The sequence below is a fragment of the Tiliqua scincoides genome, chromosome 2 (assembly GCF_035046505.1).
Source record: "Tiliqua scincoides isolate rTilSci1 chromosome 2, rTilSci1.hap2, whole genome shotgun sequence".
Classification (NCBI taxonomy): domain Eukaryota; kingdom Metazoa; phylum Chordata; class Lepidosauria; order Squamata; family Scincidae; genus Tiliqua; species Tiliqua scincoides.
This window is the reverse complement of record NC_089822.1, coordinates 1,599,606-1,611,966: the sequence shown is the minus strand read 5'-3', so window position 1 is coordinate 1,611,966 and position 12,361 is coordinate 1,599,606.

Here is a 12,361-nt window from a genome sequence, read left to right as displayed (position 1 = left end):
TGCATCGTCGGCAAAGAGGAAGTCACGCAGACATTTCAGCTGGACTTTGGACTTTGCTCTCAGTCTGGAGAGGTTGAAGAGCTTTCCGTCTGATCTGGTCCGGAGATAGATGCCTTCTGTTGCAGTTCCAAAGGCCTGCTTCAGCATGACAGCGAAGAAAATCCCAAACAAGGTTGGTGCAAGAACACAGCCCTGCTTCACGCCACTTCGGATGTCAGAGGGGTCTGATGTGGCGCCATCGAAGACAACAGTGCCCTTCATGTCCTCGTGGAAGGATCTGATGATGCTGAGGAGCCAAGGTAACCATGGTTACCATGACCCAAGTTACCATGACTTGGGTTACCATGACCCAAGGTAACCATGAATGAATGATTGCAGGCAAAGCCAACTAAGGGCGCAATCCTAACCTTGGGTTAGGCTGGCACAAGTCCTTTGCACCGGCCCAGGAGGGTCGCAAATGTGCTGTAAAATGCATTTACGCCTCCTCGGGAGTCAGCTGGGCCAGTGCAGGGACGCACGCTGGCCTGAACCTTCTTGGAGAGGGAGGGTTGCGTCGGCTGAGCTTGGCCGATGCAGGGGTCTGGGGAGGGCAGGGAGGAGGCAGGAGGAAGGCGTTCTGGTGCAGGGGGAGGGCGGTCCTGGGGGAGGGTGGCCAGGGAACAGGAGGCGGGGCTGGAACCCAGCAGTTATGCCAGATCCCAACCCCTTTCCCCAAGCAGTGCAGAGCAACTCCAAGCCGCTCCGTTCTCTTCTGACTTGTGCCTCCTCCTGAGGTAGCGCAAGTTCGAGAACACCCATTGGGGCCATGGTGGCTTACCCAGGGGTAAGGGGAAGAGTTTCCCCTTGCCTCTGGCTGAGCCACTTCTGGCCCCAGTCTTGCGCTGGGTACAGCGCAGGCCTCCTGGCCTGCCCGTTCCAGCGCGAGATAGGATTGTGCTGCGTGGCAGGTTGTGTCTGTTGATATTTGCATCCCACCAGATCACATGTAGAAGCGTTTGCAAAGCATAGAGCCATTGAGAGGCTCCCATGTGCCAGGCATCAAGGTTGCACGGCCAAGTCATTAGTATTCGGCTTTGTGCTCCTGCTAATCCAGGCACTGCCTGCTTAGCTTGCAAGGAGAGATGCTAAAGACCATTTGAAACTCTTTAAGTCAGAACTACCCAGCAACTCTGATCTCCCTTAGTTAACCTGCAAGTAAACTCCAATTTCATCCCATAACACAGGTTTTTTTTTATTTTTTATTTGAACCTATTTATATCCTGCCTTTCCCTTTGCAAGAAAAATCATTCTGAGAAAGGTAGCCTGTAATGAGGCAGGGAGGGAGGTGGATCTGTCTTGCAGAAGTCTTTTCGCACCTCCAGCGAGCTCAGGCTCCAGTAATATTGCTTAGGACAACTGAATGAAGGGGAAATGGATCAGAACAAAGCGGACTGGGGAGGATGAATAGGCAATCACACTGTCAGCCGGTCTCATGCTCAGAGTCAGCGAGAGAGAGCTTTTCAAGGAGGCTGAAAAAATGATGTATGGCATATAGGAAGTGAAAGGAGAGGGGTTTTTCCCCTCCTCCCAGAACAGTCAATCTCAGAGCCATCCAATGAAACTGATTAGCAGAAGCATCAAGACAGACCTCAGGAAGTCCTTCTCCACACAGAGTAAATATAACTCATCTATGGAATTCACTGCCATGGTTGGCAACCTTCAGTCTCAAAAGACTATGGTATAAGCCTACAGCACCCGGTATTCCCAGGCGGTCTCCCATCCAAGTACTAACCAGGCCTGACCCTGCTTAGCTTCCGAGATCATGGTATAAGCCTACAGCACCCGGTATTCCCAGGCGGTCTCCCATCCAAGTACTAACCAGGCCTGACCCTGCTTAGCTTCCGAGATCATGGTATAAGCCTACAGCACCCGGTATTCCCAGGCGGTCTCCCATCCAAGTACTAACCAGGCCTGACCCTGTTTAGCTTCCGAGATCATGGTATAAGCCTACAGCACCCGGTATTCCCAGGCGGTATCCAATCCAAGTACTAACCAGGTCTGATCCTGCTTAGCTTCTGAGATCAGACGAGATCAGGCATGTGCAGGGTAACAGTTGCTAACAACTGCCATAAGATGTGATGATGCCACATGCAAGCTGAAATGGCTCTGAAAGGGAACTGGGAGAGGTTCATCAATAGCTGCCTGCTGCTGGAGCGAAACGGAGCCTCCATGGTCTCAGAAACAGTTGCATACCTGATGCGGGGGTGGGGGGAGAAAGGAACGGGTCTGTGGGCTTCCCAGAGGTGTCTGGTTGGTTACTCTGGAAAGCGAGTGCCGGGCTAGTGCTGTTTGGTCTCAGCCAGTAGAGCACTTAGATGCTCTGAGCTGGGCTCTGATGCCATTTTCCTACGAATCTGCCTGCAGAAAACACTGCCAATCTGCTGATGCCAAACATCAGCTCAGTGCTGGTCAGAGGAAACCTGCAGCTGGGAGGGAGGGCTGTTCTGTCAAGGAGCCAGCCATTTGGTGGGGAAAAGGGCCTTGCTTCTCCCACAAAGCACCACAAGTCTGGCACAGAGGCCTGCCCTTCCTCCACCACCACCTCCACCTCCTCCTCCTACGCAGGGCTGCGAGTGCAGAGTGAAAGCAAGGTCCTTGATCACAAATTCAGAGGCAGAGAAGTGGGTGAGAGGACTACTTGAGAGACCTTCAAGTGTGTTTGCACAATTAGCCGTTTTTTGCGTTGCATGCCAAGTAGCGTCGAGAAGAGCAGGCAGAAGTTTCAGCAACTGCACAGCAATAGAACTTCCCAGTCAAGAGAATACGAACCTGCAGTGCCACCAGATTGCAAGAATGCTGGGAGGGATGTTGCCACATGATTTCCCCTTCTTTGTCCCTCTGCTTGCATCCTACCTCTTCCCTGTTGGCTTGGTTTGGTTCACAAGGGCAGTGCAATCCATACAACCCTTTGAGCCAGGCCCCCTACGCAGGCTTCTGAGGGCCCAATCCTATCGAACTTTCCAGCACTGATGCAACTGCAGTGCAACCCCATGGTAAGGGAACAAATGTTCCCATACCTTGAGGAGGCCTCCGAGACTGTGTCCCCACCACAGGATGCAGCGCATGCCCCATTGGCACAGTTGCACCAGCAATGGAAAACTGGATAGGATGGAGCCCAGAGTATTGTAAACAGGCCGCAAGACACTCAGGAGTCAGCTGGGCCAGTATGGAGGCCACACAGGCTCAGAAGGGACAGATCCAGCCCCTGTGCCAGCCAAATGGAGTAAGGTTGCGCCAGGAAGCATGGGGTGGCGGGAGGGCGTTCCAGGGATGAGGAGGCACATTTTTGTGTGTGTGGGAGGGGGGTGAAACAGGATGCAGATTGGGTCCAGGAGGGCTGGGCTTGGCAGTGTCAGTGCACTCAGAATCTCAACCCCCACTCCCAGGCCTTGCCACCTTACATGGGCTGCTTGGATTTGCACCAGCTAAATAGCTGGCACAGGTCTGTGCAGCCCCATAGGGCAGTCTGGGACTCGACTTGGGTTAAGATGAAAAACATCTCCTTACCCTGAGGTGACTTCCAACCTGCAACTAATATGCGTTGTGAGTTCATAAGCTCCAGTGTGAAAATAGGGACATACTTGTTGTCATTCCCTTATTTGCCACCTCAAGATCACTACCAAGAAGCCCTCCTGCCTCCTGATTCTGCATTCACTTGCTCGGCCCTCCATTGGTTTAAAAGCCAAAGCAATGGCTTTCTTTGGGTTAGAGAGAGATTAGAAACATAGAATGGCCTTGACGCTAGGCTGCAACTGCCATTCAAAGTATACTTCAGTCACTGCAGTGTGTGACATGGCCAGTTGTCATATGGCAAGCACAGTGCCTTAGTGGTCATGCACATGCAGCCATGTGCAGGTGCACAGATGCCCCCCTCCTCTGAAATGTAACTGCTAGAGATCCTGAGAACAGGGCTAAGGACTGTGGAATTCTGCCATTCTAGCAGCTCAAACTTCCAACATTTTACAAGGCGTCCTCTAAAGGTGAAAAGAGGGCAAAATAGGGATAGAGGTTCCCCAGGCAAGTACCAGAAAATCTGGATAACAGGGACAGCTGGAGCACATATTGACATAAAGCCAGTTCCCTGAAACTCTCTCTTTGTTGAGCTACATTCTTTCCCCCTCACGGGCACTTTGGAAGAGCCTGCAGGACCAGACCAAATGCCCACCTAGTCCAGCCTCCAGTTCCCAGACTAGCCCATCAGGTGCTTTTGGGAAGTCACCCCCCCTTCACTGTTTTATGTTTCATGCCAAAGATCCTGATAACATTTCTGAACATTGGGGAGTCTGACACGAGTGCAGCTGGTCTCATTTGGCACCCCCAAAAGTGATGACAGATTTAATTGTCCAGGAAGAGAAGCATGAACTGTTGCAGTTTCTCAGGACTTATTCATTTTGCTCGGCCTGATGGCAATAGCAAGAGACCCTGGCATGCAGCCCTTTCTGGCCCGGTCTGTCTGGCATGTGCGCGTCCTGCCCAGTTCTGCAGTTCCTGGAGTAGGAAAAGAGTCCAATAAAGTCCAATAAAGAGTCCAGCATTTCAGTCCAATAAAGAAGCGCTTGAGGTTTTGGGGGGATGACCAACTGGCGTGCAGAGAGAGATGTCCCATTCCATGTAAGAGAAACTGACATGTACCAATTTATGGCTACAGGTCAGTCTGGCACAAAGGCAGCCAGTGTGTCTTGCTGCCTCTGGAGTAGAGAATGAGTTAGTGCTTGCCCTAAAGAATCCTGTATGTTGAATAACCAGCATATTTCAGTGTGCCTGGACTGCTGAATGTTCAGAGCAGGAGATTCTGACCTGTAGCGATCTCTACAGATTACCATTTAGTGTATGTTAGAGGCGCACTGCTCAGGGTACAGTGGTGGAAGCTGTGCACTGCCTTCTTCGCGTCTTCATTGGTCCGTTGTCCTGGCAACTCATCAGACTGAAAGGTGTGCAGGCCTGTCTTGTACCTCACCTGCTGAACTCACCTGAGGTCTTGGCTGGTTTTCCTGACGATCCGTCTTATGCTGCCTCAATTAGTTTCTCTTTCCCCCTTCCTGCCCCCACCTCTTGTACTGCTCTCTCCCAATTTGCTGGCCCCACATCTGAAATTTGCCAGTCCCTGCCCTGAACTCCTGCAGCTGCCTCCGCTTCTGTTCTCCTTTCTCTTTTGATTGAGACCGCAGTCGCTCAATCACAACTTTCTGTCAAAATCTCTGGAAAGGGTTGGCGCCAATTCGCTACCTCCACTGCACACTGTAATCACCGAATTGTTCAAGGGATAATTATGGCTTGATAGCAACATGGCAGTAACTCTTGCTTTTATTGCCGTTTGTGTTAAATATAATTGCCATGTAAATTATAGCAGAGAAAAGCACCGGCCGTGAATGATTACAGGGAACTTGTATTGCGTTTGCGGGGGGGGGGGTGTTTGAAAGCTGAAGAGGAGAGAAGAGGAGGATAAGCAGTCATGGGAGAACAAGGGAGGTATCAAGGGGTGGAGAGAGCTAGCCTGGAAGGGTGTTTTTACATACATGCTAGATTGATCACGTGTGCGTTTCCAGAACATGACTCTACTTCAACTTCTTTTCTACACTGCCAGGATTAATTTAATTACAGATTAGCGGCAAAGTAGATTCAGAGACAACCTTTTACATAGTCAGATGAACCAAAAACCAGAATTAATGCTACTCCCTGATTTGCACATTCAGGGCGCAGTTGGTTGTTGGCAACCTTCAGTCTGGAAAGACTCTGGTATCGCGCTCTGGATGGTGGTTCTGGCACAGCGTCTAGTGTGGCTGAAAAGGCCGATTCGGGAGTGACAATCCCTTCCACACTGGGAGCAAGTGCAGTCTGTCCCTGGTCTGTCTCCCTGGCTGTGGGTGCAGTTGTATCCCTGGGATTCCCAACAATGGACTCAGTCCTCCCCTCATAGTATCAGTTTAGATGCCCAGGACTTCTTGGAGAAGATTCGTCTCTGCCACGTATCGCTTACAAAAGTACAATCCACACATTATCACTGGCACAAACAGCCAAGAAATAGAGGAGTCAGGCAATAATTAGCTGCTTTTTCATGGGCCACCTCGAAGAGGCAACCTCATCAAAGAACGCCATTGGCTCTCCAATTTTCATCTGACCTGAGTCAAGCTGTCCTGGCTTTGAAGAGTTTCAAGGTAGCTTTCCTATAAGAGGAGATCTTACTTGCTCTCTGGATGGTCTCCCAGGAAAATGGCCTGCAGTGAGCAGCACTGGGTGCAAAGGTGCCAAATGAGAAGACTCAGGTAAGTTTTTGCACACATTTAATGGCAGGCAAAATTCTGCACACAGTGCCTGCAGGTGTGCCTTTGTGATCAGATATGAAAACCACAAAAGAAAGGGTTTCCCACGTGTGGTCGTAACTGGCCTGAACCTTGCAGCTGCCTAAACGTACAAGTAGCTGAAAGCACAGAATTCACACACCCATCAGTGTCAATGATGCGGAACCAACTTAACAAGCAAACTGGCCCTGAGATGGAAGCCTGAATCCCACGAGAATAGAGCTGGCCATGTACAAGACTCTCTCAAGCCCCAGCCCAAATGTGCAGCTGTACGGCTGCTTTTGGCTCTAGTGCCCAGAATGGCTGCGAAGGGCCACTTGCACACTGCTGTGAGGCACCTTGCAAAACTGAGTGCTTTGCACCCCAACAGCTATGCTACTAGGGCAGCTATTCTGTTGGAAAACACACCCATGGGTCGATCCCTGAGTTTCCACCCATCTGGGATTTGTGACCACATGTTCACTGGAATTCTGGGGTTTGTTCATGGCAAAAGCTGCACTTGTCCCTCCTCTGTCACTACCCCCTTCCTCTTTCTGCAGGAATCCCAGCAGCACTTGCTCACCAAAGGGGCAGGAGTTCCCCCAAGGGTTTGCCCTTCTGAGGGCAGAAAACCTTTTGGCTCAAGCATATCTTGTGATTTCCAACTTTCAAAGGGAGGTCCCCCACGCCTTGTTCTTCCAAACTCCAGCGGAAAAGCAAGCATGGCCGCCTTCCTGAAAAGCCCTTAGCAGCCAAGTTCTGCCACCACTTTAATTAGGAACATGCAAGCCTCTTGAAGGAGTTAGTCCGCCTCTTCCTGCAAACCTGCACCATCTATGCACAGCTTATAATGGCTGTAGTGGAAATCTGGCTGGATTCCAGTGCCTGACGTCAGGCTATCCTTTAGTGTCATTTAAGCCAAGCACAGCAAGCTGGGCTCTTCCTGGCTATTTTGCAGACAGCTGAAGAAAGTGTTCTTTAGGTCAAAAGGACACATCTGGGATTGTGCATTAGCCTTTTACTCTGGGATGGTTACAACCAAGTTGGGGGGGGGGAATGATTTGTGGTCTCTGGCATGAGTAGTCATTCAGTAAGTCTTGCAACTGCTTGGAACCTTCAGGAAGTGGGGCTCATGATGTCTGAAACCCTGTGAAGGGGCTGCCTGAAAAAGTGTGCAGGAACATCAGTTAATCCAGAATGTAGGCACTGGGCAGTTGGCAGTGTCACTGTGGCACTTGTCACTGTGATATGCCGGTCTTGTGCCACCTTGACTGGCTCCCAATAGATTTCTTCTAAAAGAATCTTTGGCTCAAACTTTGGAGGATCTGGGGAGAGGGGGAGTTTCCCTGAAACCGGTCCTTTTGCATACCTTTTCATCACTGCCTGTTTTGAGGCCTTGACAGTGGTGGCCCTCCCAGGATTCCTAGCAGTGGGCAGCCACCTTTTTTTCACCCCATGGTTTCCCAGAGTGGGGGTAACAGGCATCTGCTGATGTCCAGCAGCACGTGTGGCGCACTCCCCTTGGGTGTGTCAGCCCCCTTCAGAGACTTCGGAGTTCACTGCTCTGTTGGTCATGACTGGCACTTCTCAGATCTCTTTCTTTCCAAGGGAGACTTTGTGGCCAGAAGGGTTTGCTAGTCAGTCTCATGCACCGTTCCTTCCCCACAAGACAAGCCTGGTGGAAAACAAGAAGTAAAACTACCGGTGTCCAGTCAAATGAAATGCAGGCATTGGTTTATTTATGCTTAGGGGTGAGCTGAAAGTTCTGGGGTTTTTCAAAGGGTTCTTGCAGTGAAAGGCAGGATGAATGTGGTCCCTGACCTACCTGATGTTGCAGCCAGCACCTCTTTCACAGGGCAGTGCCTCTTCTGCTGGCAGCTGCAAGTCACCATCCCCCCCCCCCCAGAATACCTCTCCCCAGAAACCTGCTCTGTCAGAGCAAAAAAGGTCTCACCACAACCAGCTAAGTCCCTTTGGAGATAATCCTGCACACACTTTCTTGAGAGTAAGCCACACTGGATACAATGAGACTTATTTCTGAGTAGACATGCATGGGTTTGCACCTTGGGTCACTGAAAGTTCTCCCCAGTTGCACTGTGAGCAAACAGGGCAGTGAACCTGGGAAAACCATTCCACCTCCGTGCTAATAGTTTACTTCTCAAAATACTGTCTGTGCATCACCTTTTTGCAACTTGTGCTCAGTGTGGCTTAATAACAAGTCAAGCATCATAACAATGCATCCAATATCAACGTACAAGCCACACAGTGCAGCAGCAAAAGTAAAACAAATTGAATAAAAGCGCGGAGTCAGTGGCATAGCTAATGATCGTGCCAAGCTCAAAATGTTGCCCCAGAAGTGATGTCATAACCGGAAGTGACATCATGCCTAGGCTTTTTAAAAAGAGAAAATTGGGAGGCTCCTATCTCCTCCCGCCAGCAGCTCTCCAGCCACTTGCTCTGCTGCCTCCCCCCAGTCAGTGGCATAGCTAAGGCATAGCTATCTGTCAAAGAAAATTTTGTAGCCCCCCCGCATGACAAAATCAAATTTAATTAAGTAAATAAATAAAAAATTATTGGTTCCATGCAGAATCATAATAACATCTCATTGGCACTCAAAACAATCAGTCTCATAGGTCAGTTTAGAGTTAAGCAAATCTACTTTTTGTTCCAAAGGACAGTTGTGTTTTTATTTTCTGGTTAATTGGCCATAACTTTTGATAGAATATGGATATTCCAATACTGTTTGTTGCATTGCAGTCTGCATTAAATTACCTTTCCAATGATATATAACATGATGGTATTATTCTTACATACCAAGATTTTCAAAATTTTGGTCACTAGTGTCAAGTTCAGCTTGTTGCCCCCCTAAAGCTTGATGCCCAGTGCAACTGCTATCCCCTGCAACCCCTTAGCTATGCCACTGAGCAGAGTCATAAATGCACATAGATCAAATATTGTACCATTAGATATAGAACACAGAACCACCTGATAGGCAAGTCAAAATAAGCACCCAAAGTCTGCTGAAATCAGACAGACTTTGCATGGTGCGCAAAGATTAATCAAGCAGGGACAAAGAGGATCACTGGGAGGGAGTTCTGCAGTTGGACCTCTCTCCTCTCTCACCTTCAAAGGACACCCAGAAAAGGGTCCTTGATGAAGATCTCAGTGACCAACACCTTCTTATGAGAGTTCACAGTCCTTCTGGTAGCCTGATCATCTCCAGGCTGAATGACGTGACTTACCAACAGTTGCTCAGCATGGAGAAATATGGGTGTGTGGGCCAGCTTAGCAATAGGCAAGACAACCCAATTTCACTCCCTCTCCAGACTGAGTGGGGTGCTCCATTCCAGAATCCATGTGGGATACCAGATACTTCTGCTGGTGGCTTGTGCTGTCCTTGCGGCTGGGGTCTACGGTCAGGCAGCACAATCTACAATGTCTGATCAGTTTCGGGAAATGTTGTCGGCAGCATTCAGCATGCATAGACACCAACTCAATGTTTCCTTGACATTTGCACAGCTCTAAGAAATGTTCAAAGAGCTAAAAAGAACATAAGACAAGCCCTGCTGGATCAGGCCATCCAGTCCAGCTTCCTGTATCTCACAGCGGCCCACCAAATGCCCCAGGGAGCACACCAGATAACAAGAGACCTGCAAGGCTTCCTGGGAATTGTAGTTAAGAACATAAGAACAGCCCCACAGGGTCAGGCCAAAGGCCCACCTAGTCCAGCTTCCTGTATCTCACAGCGGCCCACCAAATGCCCCAGGGAGCACACCAGACAACAAGAGACCTGCAAGGCTTCCTGGGAATTGTAGTTAAGAACATAAGAACAGCCCCACTGGAACAGGCCATAGGCCCACCTAGTCCAGCTTCCTGTATCTCACAGTGGCCCACCAAATGCCCCAGGGAGCACACCAGACAACAAGAGACCCGCAAGGCTTCCTGGGAATTGTAGTTAAGAACATAAGAACAGCCCCACTGGAACAGGCCATAGGCCCACCTAGTCCAGCTTCCTGTATCTCACAGCGGCCCACCAAATGCCCCAGGGAGCACACCAGATAACAAGAGACCTGCAAGGCTTCCTGGGAATTGTAGTTAAGAACATAAGAACAGCCCCACTGGGTCAGGCCAAAGGCCCACCTAGTCCAGCTTCCTGTATCTCACAGCGGCCCACCAAATGCCCCAGGGAGCACACCAGATAACAAGAGACCTGCAAGGCTTCCTGGGAATTGTAGTTAAGAACATAAGAACAGCCCCACTGGGTCAGGCCATAGGCCCACCTAGTCCAGCTTCCTGTATCTCACAGCGGCCCACCAAAGGCCCCAGGGAGCACACCAGATAACAAGAGACCTGCAAGGCTTCCTGGGAATTGTAGTTAAGAACATAAGAACAGCCCCACTGGGTCAGGCCATAGGCCCACCTAGTCCAGCTTCCTGTATCTCACAGCGGCCCACCAAATGCCCCAGGGAGCACACAAGACAACAGACACAATCTGCGTCCTGGTGCCCTCCCTTGCATTGGCATTCTCACATAGCCCATTTCTAAAATCAGGTGGTTGCACATACACATCATGGCTTGTAACCCGTAATGGATTTTTCCTCCAGAAACTTGTCCAATCCCCTTTTAAAGGCGTCCAGGCCAGACGCCATCACCACATCCTGTGGCAAGGAGTTCCACAGACCGACCACACGCTGAGTAAAGAAATATTTTCTTTTGTCTGTCCAAACCCTCCCAACACTCAATTTTAGTGGATGTCCCCTGGTTCTGGTGTTATGTGAGAGTGTAAAGAGCATCTCTCTATCCACTTTATCCTTCCCATGCATAATTTTGTGTGTCTCAATCATGTCCACCCTCAGGCGCCTCTTTTCTAGGCTGAAGAGGCCCAAATGCCGTAGCCTTTCCTCATAAGGAAGGTGCCCCAACCCAGTAATCATCTTAGTCACTCTCTTTTGCACCTTTTCCATTTCCACTATGGCCTTCTTGAGATGTGGCGACCAGAACTGGACACAATACTCCAGCTTATCAATGTCCTTTCTTATCAATGTCATTTCTTACAATACCTTTGTTAACCCTTCAGGCTGCAATCCTAACCACACTTTCCTGAGAGTAAGCCCCATTGAACAAAATAGGACTTACTTCTGAGTAGACCTGGATTGTGCCAGTTAACTAATTTAGGGCCCAATCCTATCCAATTTTCCAGTGCCAGTGCAACCATGCCAGTGGGTCAAGCACTACATCCTGTGATGGAGAGGTAGTCACAGAGGACTCCTTGAGGGTACACTGACAAATTAGATAGGACTGGGCCCTTAAACAGGCAAATTCATGTTGGTATTGCCATTTATCTTCTCCTGTACAGAAGCTTGTCTGTCTCCTTTGTGTCATCACAGGGGCTTCCTTGGGCGCATAAAGTGGGCTGCCTACCTTCACCTCCCTCATCCTTCACTTCACCTCACCACCCAAAATCTCCAACTACTGTGAATTGGGGGGGGCATTTTGGACCCACCCTCCTGTTTTATGCCACTTTTACAATCGTTCAGTGCTATAATCATATTCAGTTTCTGGTGCTGATTATCTCACTTCTCGACATTCTATAGGTGATTTCATGATTTGGGGTGTGTTAGCCCCCTTGTGAGTCCCTCCTTGTAATTAAGGGGTAGGGAATGAAGAATTTATATCCACAAACTAACAGCAAAACATTCCAGGGAGGAGACTGGCAAGATGGCTGCCTACCAGTTGGGGCAGAACCAGGAGATCTTAGGGATCTAATGCAGGGACTGGTGGAACAGATGTCATGTTTTCTCAGCAGTCTCCCACTGTCAGGAAACATGCAAGCACTTAACCAGATCCCAGGTCCTGTCAGAAGAAACCCAGAGATTCTTTATGCTCCCAGCCTTAAGAAAAGAAGGTGGGAGAGAACAAGTCTGAGCCAAGATTGATTCTTACCTCATATCATTAAAAAATAAATTGCAGGAGCACTATAACATAAAGTACAAATCAATCTTATTTTTTAACACCAGAAATAACCTAATGAAATACAAGATTGA